Genomic DNA, 18,256 nt, shown 5'->3' with positions numbered 1-18,256 from the left:
AAATGTTCTGGCTGTGTGGCCGGCCCCCTTGTAAGCAGGATTTCCATTCCAGCAGAAAAAGGGAAAAAACTGATTCCAGGTGGAACCAATGTTGCCTCCCCACCCTTTTATCAGTTGAGAGCTGACAATCATGTTATGAAATGAAAAAGGTGAATGCATAAACAGATTTTCGTGTTGCCATAAAACAAAACTTACCACAAAACCTATGTGGCTTTTTAATGATATGAATAATAGATTCTGAGCGAATGAAAATTATTCATAATTAATTTCATTTCAAAAATAGCCACAGCCAAAATTATTTTTATAGTCAACCCAAAATGTTTCCAAATTCTCTAACATCTATAAATTAAATCACTCTTGATGATTTCCACTACAACCATGCAAGGTTTAATACTTTTACAACAAAGGAGTTCCACCCCAAAATACATTACTCTGGCATTCTGACTAATTTTGAGTAAAAGGTACTTGAAAAACATAAACTGCAAGAACACTCTGATCTTTCTTCTTCATAACAGCAGGAGAAGAAATTCCCATGTGAAAGATGGCCTCCCTCTACCAGCAGGAAAACATCATTCTTATCAGCAAGGACGGAAAGCTGAGACCGAGGGAAATCTGTACAAACAAACCTTGTTAAGCTAACCCTTATCTTCCTAGTTACTTCTCTGCCCAATTAACTACTCTGCCCAAGCCCCTCTGCCTTGTCATAGTTTCACAATTTACCACTCTTTCTCCAAAAGAGTAGTAAATTCAGTATATAAGTTTTCAATTCTAACTGCATCTGTGGGTCTTCATTTCCATATAAAGGCTCCTTGCCATGTGAAATTCGTACTAAATAAATTTGTATGTTTATCTCCTGTTGATCTATCCATGTCAATCTAATTCTTAGGCCCAGCCGAAATACCCTAAAAATAGGTAAAGGTCAATTTCACCTCACCTACGATACATACATATCCTCATATCCTTTAAAAACATCTTTCTCAATCCCAACTCCCTAGCAGCCACGGTGTACCCTCAGTGTCCGTGGCTGAGAGCTAAGGGTTCCTGAGCTCTCCTCTACAAATCCCACTCACGGATCCTTCACCAATGTCCATTAGCAAGTCATTCAGCCATTTCCTGTCTCACTCTCCACAAGTTCTGAAATGCTCGATGGCTTGGGAAGCTGAAATTCTGTGGTATAAGGTTGCAATGGCTAGCCTAGCATAATCATACTTGGTGGTGGCCCTAATGAAGGTGAGGGAGAGGTAAGGGAAAGGACACAGAGAAAAGGCTCTAGGAGTCTGTCTCAGGGCTTCTCAGCCCTGGCACTAATGAACCATTTGGTGGGGTCAGGGTGATTCTTGGTTGTGAGAGGCTGTCCTGTGCTTTGTAGGATGTTTAGCAGCATCCCCAGCGTCTACACACTAGATGCCAGTAGCTTTCCCCAAGTTTGGACAACACAAATGTCTCCAGACATTATCAAATTGTCCCTGGAGGGCCAAATGACCCCTGGTTGAGAACCAGCAGTCAACTCTAGGGTCTTGGGCCTAGGGAGGTGCAGGAAGAAAATTAACAGCAGGGAGAACCTGAATTCAGACAGAACCTTGGGCCGTGTGTGGAAGAAGCAAGTGGCTCTTGGTCACATGCTTCTCTCTGTGAATATGACTCAATGTAGCAGAAATTTGAAAGTGAGCACAAGGACAAGAGGAACGGAATTCAGGAAGTGAGAAAAATCTGTAAGGAAGAATTCCAATCCAAATAATCTGCTCCTCACTGACAAGGTGATCCCTATGTATGTACTGAAGAGTACTCAGTAGATAAAAGAACTCTTATAAGCTTAAGAAGCTAGTTTATAAAGCCCATCAGGAAGCAGAGTGAGATTGAGATTTGGGGGTAGGGTCGAAGAAGGGAAGGGGAGTTGGGAGGTAGAGAAGGGTTTCTCCCACCTAAAACAAGCTTGGGCATAAGATTGACCAAGTTTGTCTCCTGAGCAGAGCAAAGAACTGAAACACATGAGAGGGTTGCAGTGCAGCGTTTTAGCCAACTTTTCCAAGCCAGATGCCTGGAGTTCTCACTGAGGAAGCTGGCAGAACCTAGAAAAATCCTTACTAGTTTGAAGTCCCCAAGTTTGCAGAGGGACTTCACGTGACTAAAACTAGCTGCAGGAAAGAAAAGGGACATTTTCTTTTCTGCCTAGCCATGTACAAAGTTTTGCAACTTGCAGAAAATCATCAGAGTTCTTTCCATTTCTGAGCCTCTCAAATAAAATGGATATACTATAAACTCATGTCACAGAGTTGTTCTGAAGATTGCACGAGACCACAGTTGTTAAAAAGCCCAGCACAAAGGTAGCACTGCTGGCTCCCTACCCTCTGTCTCTCCTTCATTTTTAATTTTCTACATCTGCTCTTATACATTATATTTACCAGTTTCTCTTGTTATCTTGTTCTGGGATTTTCCTCTCTCCCTGTGTTCCTGATGAGATGGCAGTGGTGCTTGCTGCTAAATACATCTAAGTCCTTTCATCACTGGTGACAAGAGTGTCTGTCAGAGGTAGCAGTGGAGAAGATGCAGGAAAGAGAATGCCATAGTGTGGATGACACACTTCAGCTTTATCACTGTTTTATCCTTGGCAGCTCTGACTGACTCCACCTGCATAAAGACATGAGAAAATTTCTTTCTGTGTGATAGCACAGGCCTGTAGTTTAGCAGGAAACTTGAGAGGCAGTTAAAAGATGAAGAAGTGGCCAGGTGCAGTGGCTCACACCTGTAATCCTAGCACTTTGGGAGTCTGAGGTGGGCAGATCATGAGGTCTGGAGTTCAAGACCAGCCTGGTCAACATGGTGAAACCCTGTCTCTACTAAAAATACAAAAATTAGCTGGGCGCAGTGGCAGGTGCCTGTGATCCCAGTGACTAGGGAGGCTGAGGCATGAGAATTGCTTCAACCTGGGAGGCAGAGGTTGCAGGGAGCCCAGATCATGCCACTGAACTCCAGCCTGGGTGACAGAGCAAGATTCTGTCCTCTGGGGGGTGAGGATATAAAAAAGCATTAGGATAATCCAAAAAGAGGGAATCCTTCCCAAATCATTTTATGAGACCAACATCATCCTGATACCAAAATCCGGCAGAGACCCAACAAGAAAAGAAAACTTCAGGCCAATATCCATGATGAACATAGATGCAAAAATCTTCAATAAAATATTGGCAAGCCGATTGCAAGAGCAAATCAAAAAACTTATTCACCATGATCAAGTAGGATTCATCCCGGGGATGCAAGGCTGGTTCAACATACGCAAGTCTATCAACGTAATTCACCACATAAACAGAACCAAAAACAAAAACCACATGATTATCTCAATTGACGCAGAGAAGGCATTTGACAAAATTCAACAGCCCTTTATGCTAAAAACCCTCAATAAACTCGGTATCGATGGAACGTATCTCAAAGTAATAAAAGCTATTTATGACAAACCAACAGCCAATATCATACTGAATGGGCAAAAACTGGAAGCATTCCCTTTGAAATCCGGCACTAGACAAGGATGCCCTCTTTCACCACTCCTATTCAATATAGTACTGGAAGTCCTAGCCAGAGCAATCAGGCAAGAAAAAGAAATAAAGGGTATTCAAATAGGAAAGGTGGAAGCCCAATTGTCTCTATTTGCAGACGACATGATAGTATACCTAGAAGACCCCATCGCCTCAGCCCAAAAACTCCTGAAACTGATAAGCAACTTCAGCAAAGTCTCAGGATATAAAATCAATGTGCAAAAATCACAAGCATTCGTCTACACCAACAACAGACTTAAAGAAAGCCAAATCAAGAACGAACTGCCATTCACAATTGCTACAAAAAGAATAAAATACCTTGGAATACAACTCACAAGGAACATAAGGGACCTCTTCAAGGAGAACTACAAACCACTGCTCAACGAAATCAGAGAGGACACAAACAGATGAAGAAACATTCCATGTTCATGGTTAGGAAGAATTAATATCGTGAAAATGGCTATACTGCCCAAAGTAATTTACAGAATCAATGCTATCCCCATCAAGCTACCATTGACTTTCTTCACAGAACTGGAGAAAACCACCATGAACTTCATACGGAACCAAAAGAGAGCCCGCATAGCCAAGTCAATTCTAAGCAAAAAGAACACAGCGGGGGGCATCACACTACCGGATTTCAAACTATACTACAAGGCTACAGTAATCAAAACAGCATGGTACTGGTACCAAAACAGAGATATAGACCAATGGAACAAAACAGAGGCAGTGGAGGCAACACAACATATCTACAACTATACAATCTTTGATAAACCTGACAAAAACAAGCAATGGGGAAAGGATTCCCTGTTCAACAAATGGTGTTGGGAAAACTGGTTAGCCATGTGCAGAAAGCAGAAACTGGACCCCTTCCTGACACCTTACACTAAAATTAACTCCAGATGGATTAAAGACTTAAACATAAGACCTGGCACGATAAAAACCCTAGAAGGAAATCTAGGCAAAACTATCCAGGACATAGGAGTAGGCAAGGACTTCATGAACAAAACACCAAAAGCACTGGCAACAAAAGCCAAAATAGACAAATGGGGCCTAATGAAACTCCACAGCTTCTGCACGGCAAAGGAAACAGTCACTAGAGTGAATCGGCAACCAACAGAATGGGAAAAAATGTTTGCAGTTTACCCATCTGACAAAGGGCTGATATCCAGAATTTACAAAGAACTCAAACAGATTTACAGGAAAAAATCAAGCAAGCCCATTCAAAAGTGGGCAAAGGATATGAACAGACACTTTACGAAAGAAGACATATATGAGGCCAACAATCATATGAAAAAATGCTCATTGTCACTGGTCATTAGAGAGATGCAAATCAAAACCACATTGAGATACCATCTCACGCCAGTTAGAATGGCGATCATTAAAAAATCTGGAGACAACAGATGCTGGAGAGGATGTGGAGAAAAAGGAACACTTTTACACTGTTGGTGGGAGTGTAAATTAGTTCAACCATTGTGGAAGACGGTGTGGCGATTCCTCAAGGCCTTAGAAATAGAAATTCCATTTGACCCAGCCATCCCATTACTGGGTATATATCCAAAGGACTATAAATCGTTCTACTATTAAGGACACATGTACACGAATGTTCACTGCAGCACTGTTTACAATAGCAAAGACCTGGAATCAACCCAAATGCGCATTGATAATAGACTGGATTGGAAAAATGTGGCACATATACACCATGGAATATTATGCAGCAATCAGAAATGATGAGTTTGTGTCGTTTGTAGGGACATGGATGAATCTGGAGAACATCATCCTCAGCAAACTGACACAAGAACAGAAAATGAAACACCGCATATTCTCACTCATAGGCGGGTGATGCAAAATGAGAACACATGGACACAGGGAGGGAGTACTAAACACTGGGGTCTATTAGGGGGGAAAAGGGGAGGGCCAGTGGGAGGGGAGGTGGGGACGGATAGCCTGGGGAGAAATGCCAAATGTGGGTGAAGGGGAGAAAGGAAGCAAAACACACTGCCATGTGTGTACCTACGCAACTGTCTTGCATGTTCTGCTCATGTACCCCAAAACCTAAAATGCAATTAAAAATTTTAAAAAAATAAAAAATAAAAAAAGCATTAGGAGTTCAGCTTTTGCTAGGTCAGAGAAAGTTCTTAACAGACTAAATCTTTTGCAGATAATGAACTGTGGACAAAATACAAGAACCAACTACTGAAGTCTCTGGAGAATCAACAAAAACACGTTTTTCACCCTCCACAAGAAAACATTTACAATGTCAGGGATGTAATCCAAAATTAGTCGACATATAAAGAATCTGGAAAATGCAATCCACCCCCAATGGAAAAGACAATCAACGGAAACCAACCTTGATATGACCCAGATATCAGAAATAACAGGACTTTAAAGCAGCTATAATTACTGCTGAGGTAAGAGAGGATATACTTATTATGGATGAAGAAAATGGAAAATCTCAGCAGAGAAACTGGAAATACAACAATAACAAAAAGAAATAGCTTTAAAACTTGAAAAATTCAATATCTGAAATAAAAAGTTTACTGAATAGGCTTAATAGCAGATTGGAGATGACAAAACATTGATTGGAAAAATGTCAATCAAAGTTTTTCAATCTGAAGAGGAGAGAGAAAAAAATTTAAAAAAGAAAGTGTTTCAGGACTCTCTAAAGTCCCATAAGGTGGGGAATGCGCAAATGTGGCAGGAAAAAACATCAGAGTAAATTATAGCAACAAACAGTCCTAAATTTGGTAAAAGACAATTTAGTAAATTCAAGAAGCTTGTGAACTGTAAAGAAGATTAAAAACAACATCAATCACAAAATGAACGCCTAGGTTTGATAAAGAACAAAAATAAAAAAGTTGTGAAAGGAGACAGAGAGTAAAAAACAAATACAGGGCAACAATTAGAATCATCAGACTTCTCTTTAGAAAATATGAAGTCCAGAAGACACATGGAACAATATTTCAAACTCTCTGAGATAGCGGAAGCACACTTCACTTTAAATAAAAAGGCACAGAGAGGTTAAAGTAAACGGCTGTAAAAAGAGCATGCAAACGGTGAATGACTATAGTACAAAATGAGAGGTGGGAGCATATCACCTGCCTAGCTGTCACAGTACGATTTCAAAGAAACAAGAACATTCACCAAGAAGAAACAATCAAACAAAAAACTTCTTCAAATAGACCGTGGCACTGAATTCAAACTGTTTCTGATAACAACAATGACAATATCTCTCTGTAACAATCTTGACCAGCATATATCAAAATTACTACAGAGACTACTGACAAGAAATCCGACCTTGGTATGCTCTTCATGACTGTACTCCCACCCTCCCAGTGAAATCAAACAAAATTAATAACAGCCTACCACATCAGAGGGATTCTATTTGGGGGAACATTTCAGGCTATGCTCTTGCCTCAAAATTGGCAGGGAAAACACATACATATATACATATACAAAAAGCAAATATAGCAGAATGTTCAAAATTGTTGAATCTAAGTAGAAAATGTTGAGTGTTTATTGTACTGTTTTTCAGCTTTCTGAATATATTATAATTTTTCAAACTGAAAAAGAAAAATTAGCCAGAAGAGCTTTATTTAAAATACCTTCCCCTCTCTTTCCTCCATATTTTGATATATTCTTGTTGGGGAGGTATATCAGGATACTCACTGTATCTTTAAATATGAAAAGAACTTCACGTGATTCTGATATATATCAACCACTGCTAGAAAATCCACATGGATAAATGCTAGAATGAGGGCTAGGACTTTTTCTAGTTTGTCCATTACTGCATCTACTATGTTTTCAAGGAATAAATGTTCGATGAATAAACAGCTCCCCTAGATGTTTAATAAAAGTACACATCTGCGCTTGCATGTTTACTGCAGCACAATTCACAACAGCTAAGATATGGAATCAACCTAAGTGCTCATCTACAGATGAGTGGATAAAGAAAATGTGGTATATCTATACTACGGAATACTACCCAGCCATAAAAAGTAACAGGAACATCTTTTGTAGCAACTTGGATGGAACTGGAGGCCATTATCTTAAGTGAAGTAACTCAGGAATGGAAAACCAAATACTGCATGCTCTTACTTGTAAGTGGGAGCTAAGCTATGGATATGCAAAGGCATGCAGAGTGGTATAATGGACATTGGAGACTCAGAATGGAGATGTGGGATTTAAAAAATCACCCACTGGGTACACTGTACACTATTTGGGTGATGGTTACACTAACAGCGCAGCTTCACCATTATACAACTTGCCCATGTAACCAAAACCCAGTGGTATCCCTGAAGCGATTGAAATTTGAAAGAAAAAAAAAACACGTGGTAACACTCCCAGACTTTATAATCTCAAGACAGGACTTTTTAACATAAATTCTGAACATTATCTGGAAAAATTGTTGGTCAGAATACATTTGTCTAGCATTCTTCCAAGGATAGAATGACTTTTTGATAATCAGACTTTTCCTTTTCCATACTAAAAAATACTTTAGTCATTTAGGTGTAACATTCAACTGAAGTGTTGAATAAGTTGAATTCTCACATTTCTCACACTCCCCTTGAGCTAGCATTAAAGATTAACCTAAAAGGTCATGAAGGAATTCAAATTTCCAGCATGCCCATCTTGACACTTTGAAATAAATGTAAACATATCCTAATGTCACTTCATCTACAACAGTCACCTTCCCAAGGAGCTCTAAAAGAAAATAACCTGCAGGTGAATTTTTGACATGCAAGTCTTGCAGATAAAATAATATAGCATTCCTCCAGGTCAGTTATATGCCTTAAAAACATTATTTCTCCCGAATAAAAATGAATCAGAAGGTTGTGATTCCTAAGAGCAATTAAAGTTAAAGCTAAATGTTCTCAAAACAATTTTACATAGCTCATTCTAAATGTTTCTTACTAACTTTTAAATAAGAATGATAAGAGAATGTTTTTATGGATCTTGTGAATAATGTAAAGGTAAAAAATACATATACATATAAAATATAATTTGTAAATGAGGGCAGGGATTACCAATGCCAGAATGGATAAAAACATGTTTTCTGGCATTTAGGTAAGTCTGCCCCATACGAGATGACCCTCAGAATTTGTCTTAACATTTGCTCAGCAGTGACTTGATTCAATAACCAATATTCAAACAGCACTCCCTTAGAGACTCTACTCATGACCTCTGACTGCTTGGTGCCTAACTCTCCACATATGTCAAACAGAGAGAAGAATAATTGCTAGCTACCTCCCAGCAATTCTAGAAGATTTAATGAGGCAGGGAGCCAGACCTCCACGGTGAGTCAATTATTCCCTGGGTAGAAGTTATGTTATTTGCGAGGTGCCGTAATTCTAAGGATAATAGAGTATTGTACAAGCATTAAAAATAGGTACTTCTCTATTCCCCAAAGTGTTGACATAAAATCTTTCAGAATAATATACTCATCTAGGAACAAATTGTCTAATATTTTATAAAACAGTTTGAATTTGACATAATGAAAGCATACAGGTTTTATAATGTTGTTTCTTTTCTGATTATTAGAGAGAGAACATCAATCTTTTAAGACAAATGGGTTTAAAGGAATAGACAAATAAGGGAGCAGCTCTCTAATTGAATCCAGACCTATTAAAATGGCCACCAGGTACCATGAGCTATGTATTTCATTGAGCTGGGCCAAGTCCAGAGTCCACTAATTTCAGCTTGCCCAAGTCAAGGTTAGGATGCTGCCATGGTAGAAGAGATATGGATCTGCTGATGAAATGTGATTCAATTCTTATAAAGAATGGGGCCCAATATTAGCTTACATGATTAATAAAACACACATAAAAAAGGCAGTAACAAATACTTAATTTTGGATTAGTGAAGCCACAGGATCTTTAAGTAGTTCACACAGGATGGTCATGCTCTCATAAGTTAAAATGGAGAAAATTGATTTTTTACACCAGATTAGCCACACAATATTAATCACATAAAATGTTTCCCCAAAAGTCTTGGCATAAAAATGGGCTGATGTGTTCTGTTGTGCCTAATTTTTCCCCAAAGTAAATTTAGATGGGGGTGGGGAGGGAAAACTTTAGAAAGCAATCACAAATTTCAAAATCAATAAATTCAAATTGTTTTTAAGGCAGTAAATACACAGGCCTGCCAAATGCTGCAGGAAATTGATGTACAATCTGTCTGGCAGCTGGACCATGTGAAAAAATTTTAGAAAAGACCTTAAAATAACCAAGAGTCTAAAGGTTTAACAAACTTTGCTTTAGTAAGACAATTTTCCTGGTCCATAAAAAAGATAAGGACATACAAGGTGGGATAACCAATTTAACTTAGGATGTGGTGAATTATCTTGGGTATCTTAAATTGGTACTTAATTTGGCCTGGGCTCAGAAGAAATGGTTTACCATGGTGATTAAGATCAGCTGCTAGGTGTCATGGATTTAAATTATACAACAGAACACAGTAGTGTGTTTGAACGCAGAGGGGTAGGACAATCTCCAAAAAGCTCTGAGTGCCACCTCTGTTCAGTGAAAATTAAGTCAGTTTTTTTACTACCCTTTAAGAGCTGCCTCCACTGATTTGGCCTTGAATACAGACTGAATGAGAAGATTTAGTTTTCCAACATATGTGCCACCATGGCTTAACGACTTAATCTAGTTCACTTTATTCTGGGTCCCACAATTTTTCAAAAAGACCAGAAAGCCATTTAAACAAAGAAAATAATTTCCTTCCTCCAAAAATCGGGGATAAATGCTAACCATGGTCATTAAAAATAGTTTTAGTCTGATACCAAAATATCCTTATTAACACTTCAAAGTTGTTCACTTAAAAGTTACAAAGGATAAAGGTCTCACATTAAATGAAAAAATTCAAACAATACCAATATAACAATGTACTAAATAATGTAAGTTCACTTTTGACTCCACACTTCCAGCTACCAAACTCACCGGGGAAAACTGATTTGTTGAAGAGAGTGAAGAGTCTACATTAAATTAGAATATAACAGTACAAGTTTATGGACTTTTTACACCATATATACACTTTCAATATGAGTAAACTATTTCACCATTTATTATGGTTTTTCTTTTTCAATGTAAATATAAAGATAGGTACCTTTGGGGAAGAAAAAAGAAAAAAGTAAATATAAAGAAAATAACACTGGAACTAGATTTTCAATAGTGCAGTTAATAAGGATTAGAAAATACTATAATGGAAAGCAAGTTTAAAAATTTTAAGATCCTCTTTTTATGATTTAAATCATATTCATATGTATAATACACACATATATATGTAAGTATAAATACATATACACAAACTATGTATTATAGCATATAAAATACTGAGTAACACAATGAATCTGATCTTTTTGGGTATTCTTGAAAAAAGTAAACTTCATCATTTGATTTATCCAGAAGAATTTTATTGGCCAGGTGCAGTGGCTCACACCTGTAATCCCAGCACTTTAGGAGGCCGAGGTGGGCAGATCACCTGAGGTCAGGAGTTTGAGACCAGCCTGGCCAACATGATGAAACTCCAACTCTACTAAAGATACAAAAAAATTAGCCAGGCATGGTGGCACACCCCTGTAATCCTAGCTACTTGTGAGGCTGAGCCAGGAGAATCACTTGAACCCAGAAGGTGGAGGTTGCAGTGAGCCAAGATCATGCCAGTACACTCCATCCCGGGCAAAAAGAGTGAAACTTTGTGTCAGAAAAAAAAAAAAAAAAAGAATTTTATTTATAAATCTAATGGCAGGTCACGAGACAACCCATATACAAGGAGTCAATTTGAATTTTACCTAGAACCATTACTGTTGCCCTAAAAGCCAGATACATTTCAGTCAACTAAATTTTATGGAGTATGTCTTATGAACAAAGTACTGTATGAAGCTCTAGAAAATAGCAGATGACACAGTCCTTCTCAAAAGTTTTCCAATGCATTATCAAGAACATATGTAGTCACAATTACAATTTGAAAACAGCACACAGATAAAGAAATTAATTACCACTGGTGGGACTGGAGACTCTTTAATAGAAGAGATAGGTTTAAGCTAGGTAAGATTTCAACTAGCACCACAGGAATGAAGGGTGCTTGAAAATAGCATGGAAAGGTACAAGGGAACAGTACAGACAATTGTACAAGTGAAGACAAAGAAGTAGGAGGCTGCCATGTTCACTTGAAGGACAATGAAGTGGCAGGGTGAGACTAGAGTTTGGGGGCACAGAGAAGGTAGGAGTAGAAGATGAGGCTGGAGAAATAGACTGGGCAGATTTTGGAGCCTACCAGCTATAAACAAAAAAGTTTAGCATTTATACTATAGAAGTGTCAGGCCATTGAAGGTTTCTCAAAATGAATGACATCATCAAAATCACGATGCATGAATTGGAATGGAAAAGAAGAACAGTTAGGCAGAATATGGCCCTGACAAATCTCCAAGGAAGGGTAATGTTGCACAGATTAAGGACAGTAGCAGAGAAAACTGGACAAAGGAAACAGAGCGAAAGACACATTCTGAAGACAGACAGACATAAGGAAAAGATCTTAGGGTCCAGGAAGCCCTAGATTTGAATTCTGGCTCCTCCAACTATTTGCTTTCTTGCATTGGGTACATTCTTAGCTCCTTTAACATACAGTTTCCTTATCTATAAAATAGGGATAATGCACTTGCCGGTGTGGGAAAAAAAAACTGTTTGAAAAATATAGAAAGTCGTCTAGATAATTCATGTCCAGACACTTATTTATTCAACACCACATAATGATAAAAAGAATAAAATATAGCCTCCATCTGGTTGAGGAAACAGATTTACAAACAACTAAAGTGACAATGATCTGATGTAATCGGACCTATACTAGGAGTAAGATCTAATAGGAACACAGAAGACAGGGTGTGTGTAAAGCCACTCAAGACTGTGTGAAGGTGGTGAAAGGGTTCAATGAAGTCCCATAGAGGTGATGTGTGAACCACGCTACTCACAACTTCAAGGTTTCTTATTTTCACATCAAATTGCCAGTTCCTCCACCACATAAATTATAGCACACAACCCCCTAGGACATGGTGTATCATTTGGATTCTAGAGTGTGAAAGTCCAAAGGAAATGGTGGAGGAAAAAAAGGGGAGGTGAGGGGAGGTGGGGCAGAGGAAGAAAGATCAGAGAAGTATGAATGAATTTCAGGCAAATACCTACTCAGGAAACAATACTTGAAAGAAAGCCTGATAATACTTAGATACTCAGTGTGATACAATGTTAAGGCAGCAAAACTCAAAGAATGTAATGAGTTTCAGTTGTCTAGTGATTTTTTTAGTAGGTGAAGCTGAGTTGAGGTGGCTACTATCAGTGCCAATGCCCTGCTTGAACAAGTTTTAATTTAACTTCAAGCAACAAATACAAAGGCTTTTGTTTAGACTGTTTGCATATATTTGTCTACCGCTGATAAGAGCTAAAATAACCTTTCTCGACAAAGTGAGAGAAAACTATGATTGCAAAAATGTTTATTTTAAAATCCTTTAACAGATCAAGTAATTTTATCTAATTTAGTCAACAAATATTTATTGAATACTTACTCTGCATAAGGCCCAGTGGGGAATATGAGAGAATATAATATAATACAGATCTGGCCACCAAGAAGGTCTGAGTCTCATAAATAAGTTCATTATAAAGTAGAAAGTAAGAAATTCAATTGAGAAGTATACAGATAAAATGTCACCCAGTATCAAGGAAGATTACTTTGAGCAAAAAAACAGTCTAAACAAAAGCTGGGAGGATAAGGATGTGGCACTGGCATTAGGAAAGAGGGGACTATGTTGTGTTACTCATGTTGACAAACATTTACTGAGCACATACAATATGCATACACTTACCTAATGCAATGAGACTTTGAGGTGATTTAGTCCCATTCCTTCACTTAATTCACTAGAAAATGAAAACCCGCAAACTTAAATAGCTAATTCAAGGCCAAGATGCAATTTGAATTGATATCTTCAGTCTGCAAATCCAGTAATAATTTCTACTACTTACCCTGTCTACTCCAAAACCCTCAGTCTGAATTTTTTGTCATGTACAATCACTATTTCAAAAGGCATTCCATTCCACTTATGAATTAATTTGTTATAAAATGTCTCCTCCAACATTTAGTTAAAAGTGGACTTCATTTTTAACTAAAAATGAAGTGGCTCCAGTGGCTCCCTCTGGAGCTATATAGAAGAAATATAATCCTGTGGCCATGTGACCATCCTTCACATTTATATGAAGATAATCCTCATGTCCCCCACTCTGGTAGGGACTCCGTGTATCACCATAGTTGGGAATAAGCTCTGGAATTAGACAAGCCTGGATTTGAATCTCAGCTTCAACATTCACTTGGTATGTGATCATGAGGCAAGTTACTTACTTTAGATAATCTGTGTGCTTATTTAGACAATGAGAATGTTAATGTCCTTCATGCCTCCTATTCAATGTAATGGTTAATAACTATGTTCAAGAATCAGTACAACGTTTGGTATAACTGTCAGAACGCTAGAGTTTCTCTATACACATGAAGTTGGCACTGAATCATAAGGGGAAAAGTTGCAAAACTGAAAAAGAGGGCAGCACCTGTCTTTCTCTCTCTCTCTCTCCCACTTCTCTTCCCCTCTGGGATAGACTGGTCAGTAAGTGACAGCTGTGAAATACTAAAGACTGGGTAACGTGGCTTTCCCAGATAACCTGTGCAGAATGGCTTCATCAAATGACCTGTGCTGATACAGCTACTGGCAAAAGTACAGTCATTTTATTGAGATAAAATATTGAAAATAATTTTCCTAAAACCAGGCACAAACGCTTTTTTTTTTTTAATTAGAAAAAAATGTCCTTGAGGGTGGGATTCAGATGCAGTTTTATAACTTGTACAGTGCCTTAAATGCATCAAAAGATAGAAAATGGTACAAAGACTATTCTCCCTATGTTAAGTTCTCCCAAATAATGTGGTAACAAAACCGTTTCCTGTTATTAGGGTAGAGTGGAGAGAGAGTGAAAGGAAGAAGAGAAAATACAGTTTATTTTTTTCCTACTTCTAAATGTTAAAAGCCAACTCGTAATGTTTAGTAGTCATAACCTCATCTGCTAGGCACTGCAACTAATTTCCCTTATTTGGGTAGAAAAAAAAGCATCATGTCTCAAAGAATGACATACTGACAGAAATTTAGTGACTGATACTATAGTTAGATATGTAGCTGCAGGGTATGAGAAAGTAGAGACACTGTCCTCAAAATAACAGCAAACTATGATGAAAATGCAGAGAAGTGGGATGGTGCATTGGTAGCTATCCCCTAATATCTATTCTGTCTTTCTTCTAGAGAAATATATCCTTTTAGCCAGGCATACAGTCATCCATAATAAAGACAACACTTTCAGTCTCTATTGCAACCAGGTGAAGCCATGCGCCAAAGTACTGGCCTGCAATTATATAGCAGTTTCTGGGCACCTTCCTCAAAAGATGGCTGGGGCATGGCCATTTTCACCCCTTTCTGCAACCTGCTGCCTGGAATGGAGATGCCTCCACCTTTGACCATGAAACTGAGAGCATCACCCTAGGCATGGTGAGTGGTGAGCTGGAAGAAATGGGGCTCCAGATGCAGAAAATGATTTTTCCATTTTTGTTAAACAATGCTGTCAAAAATGCCCTAAAAACTATCTTTTGCACGTCTCCATTTCCTTAGATTACATTCCTAGAAGTGAGTGAAAGGATATGAAAACATAATCTGTCATGGAACTAGAGTTAAAAAAAAAACAAAATATGAAAACATTCTAAAGCTTTCAATACATGTGGCCAAATTGTTCTTCTGAAAGTTTAAATTTATATGTTCTCCATACCTTCCCAGCCCAATATCAGGAGATGATTTTATCATTAATTGGTAAGAGCTCTTCTTATATTAGGGATATGAATACCACATTATAAATACTTCTTCCCAATTAATTTGCCTCTTAATTTAGCTATTTTTATTGTTGTACAGGAACTTAAAAATATTTGTGTAATCGAATCAAGCCTTTAAAAAAAGTGGTTTCTGCCTTTACTATCATATACTAAAAGGTCTTCCCACATATCAAGATTATGTACATATCCATCGATATTTTTTCTACTAGCTTTTTGCTTTCACTTAACCTTTACTCCACATGAAATGTATTTTTCCACACATTTAGCTGATTGTACGAACACCAGATTCAACACATTCAATAACAGATACGATTGAATATAACTATGCCTAATAATTAAAAATTCCACTTTTATTTATTCTGATATCTTGAATTAGTATTATTAGACTTAATTATTGTGGCTTCAGAAAAAAATTTTATACTTACTTATGCAATTCATATTATTGCTTTTTCTTCCAAAACTGTGTTTGGTTAACACCTCCAAGTGAACTTTAGAAACTCTTTGTCAGGTTTGGCAAAAAGGAAAAAACCCTGAAATTTTAACTGAAATTGTATTAACAATGAATAGAGAGCAACTGGAGTGGGAAATGCGTAACTTTAAAACATTAACTCTTCCAATTATTCCAGTTATTGTTTAAAACAATAACTCTTCCAATTATTCCCATATCAAAAAAATATGAGCTTTTCTCCATTTCTTAAACAGTTCTTATGTCCCTTATGTTCTATAGTTTATTTCTCAGTTAGTTGTAGAGTTTACTTGTTTAAATTTGAAGCAATTTTCTTTAGTTATAGATCTTTTATTTATATTTGTGCTATTATAAGTAGGATTTTAATACACATACTTGTCTGTGCTGTTAGAGAGGAAACACTAATTTCTGAATTTATTTTGTAACTGACTACCATCTTACTGGTATGCTTTTAACAACGCTCATAAGTGTTAGCTGATTATCTTGGGTTTTCTAGATAATTGTACTTTCAGTTTCAAATAATGATATTTCTTACATCCTTTGCAATATTTAAACTTCATTTTCTTGTCTTATTGCATTAGACGAAACTTTCAAAACAATATTAAATAATAGAGGTAACAGCTGACACTCTTTTTACCCCCTCACTTTACTTTTTAGGGCATTTTCCTATTTTAAACCATAAAGCAGCTGCTTTGTATCAGTTTTCCATCCGTTTTTACACTGGTCTCAACCTCCAATCCCTAATTATATTGTAAATTCCTTGAAGGCAAAAACTGTGTTTGGCTGATTTTTTAAATCACTGTAGCATCCAGCACAGTGCAAGAGCACAGAGAAAAGAAAATAAATCATTAAATGGGTGGTTCTCAAAACTGGCGAGTCACTGGAATTACACGGGAGCTTTAAAAAAAAAAAAACAACTGTAAGTTTCACAAACCATTTACGAACCACAAATTCCCTGTTCGTGAGGGTGTGAATCTAGGTGTGGTTAAAAGCTTCTTAGGTGATTCTGATGACTCACAGGTTTGAGAACCACTAGTCTCATATTTTTATCACTACTGGAGATTCCGTTTCACAGTCAGAAGCCTGATTTCCAGTAAATATTCCTGAGATGATTCAGATAGAGGCACGTTTGGAAACTACTGGGTTAGACAGTAATTCAAAGAAGGGACTAGAGTTTTATTTTTTTCCTTTATGTTGTCTATATTTTATATATATCTTGCTATTTTTTCCACTTTTTTCCAAATACAAAAGTGGAAAAAATAGCAAGATATATAAAGAAAAGGCTAATCTCTCCCACCTCTATCTTCTAAAAGTAGCCATGGATAACTACCTAGTGGTATCCTTCTATCCCTCTTTCCTCTTTTCTTGCTTACACAAAATAAACATGAGAGAGAAGATAGAGAGAAGAGAGAGAGAGAGACAGAGGAAAGAGAGGGAGGGGGAGGGGGGGAAGTATTATTTCTGTTTTTATCAAAACAAAATAATCACTAATTTTGTAATTTGGTAATATTTTTTAAAAATGTTATTTCAAATAAATGATGATGAATGGTCTTAGGACCACGTTTTCTTGTCTATACGAACTAAAATTTAGCAATGAGTATAAAAACATTTTCATTTCATTTTTAATTCTATAGCAAGTATAGGAACAATCTGGGAAGATTCACCTATGAAATTCTAAAACTAGCAGTTAATATACCAAAGGATATGAGTTCATAGATCGAACAGTGTCTTAAAAACCAGGAGGACAGTATTAACATAGGAAGGCTAAAAATGGCATATAAAGCTTTCTTTTCTATACTTATAATAAAGTAATTAAAAGCCTTAAAAAGAAATCCTTTTATAGATGTTACTTATGTTTAGCTATTACTCATTTTTTAGATAAAAGCTATTTTTAATACAAAAGCAAAACTAAGGCACAACTGATTTCCACTTACATGCTTTAACAAAACGTAAAAGGCAGCACTCAAATGTACTCCAGAAATAAAAATTCTAAAATAGAACTACTAATAAAAGGAATGTAAATTACTGGCTAAGATAAAAACATCATATTCTAAAAGACTAAGCCATGATTTTGGTACATTATTCATTTTTAAATCCGTACTCATTATTTGAGTACGGATTAATCATTTGTTATTATTAACTTTTCATAAAGCATCTCCAAAAAGCTCAATAACACACACTAATAATTGTTAAATAGTGCAAATGAATATTTCTAAAGTCTCTAGTACTGAAAATTAGAAGATAGTGTGGGAGTTGCAGAGAACAATGAGAGAAGTAAAAACAAAAACAAGAAGCAAAATACAATATCTTCCTCCAGAAAAATGAATTAAGTTGCAATTTCTGATTCACTCCATAAGGATCT

The 18,256-nt window shown here is 37.0% G+C and overlaps 1 protein-coding gene across 7 annotated transcripts in view; it reads right to left on the bottom strand.

Moving 5' to 3' along the window:
- STK3 (serine/threonine kinase 3) overlaps window positions 1-18,256 on the bottom strand; it is a 352,806-nt gene that overhangs the window by 28,623 nt on the left and 305,927 nt on the right. For 2 of the 7 annotated variants that reach the window (XR_013528197.1, XR_008477026.2), the window contains one exon: window positions 2,403-2,628. The exons of the other annotated variants lie outside the window; for them this stretch is intronic. The gene's annotated coding sequence lies outside the window, so the exon portion shown is untranslated. The remainder of the gene's footprint in view (window positions 1-2,402; window positions 2,629-18,256) is intronic. 7 annotated transcript variants of the gene reach the window in all.

The sequence above is a fragment of the Callithrix jacchus genome, chromosome 16 (assembly GCF_049354715.1).
Source record: "Callithrix jacchus isolate 240 chromosome 16, calJac240_pri, whole genome shotgun sequence".
Classification (NCBI taxonomy): Eukaryota; Metazoa; Chordata; class Mammalia; order Primates; family Cebidae; genus Callithrix; species Callithrix jacchus.
This window is presented reverse-complemented; position numbering and strand designations above follow the sequence as displayed.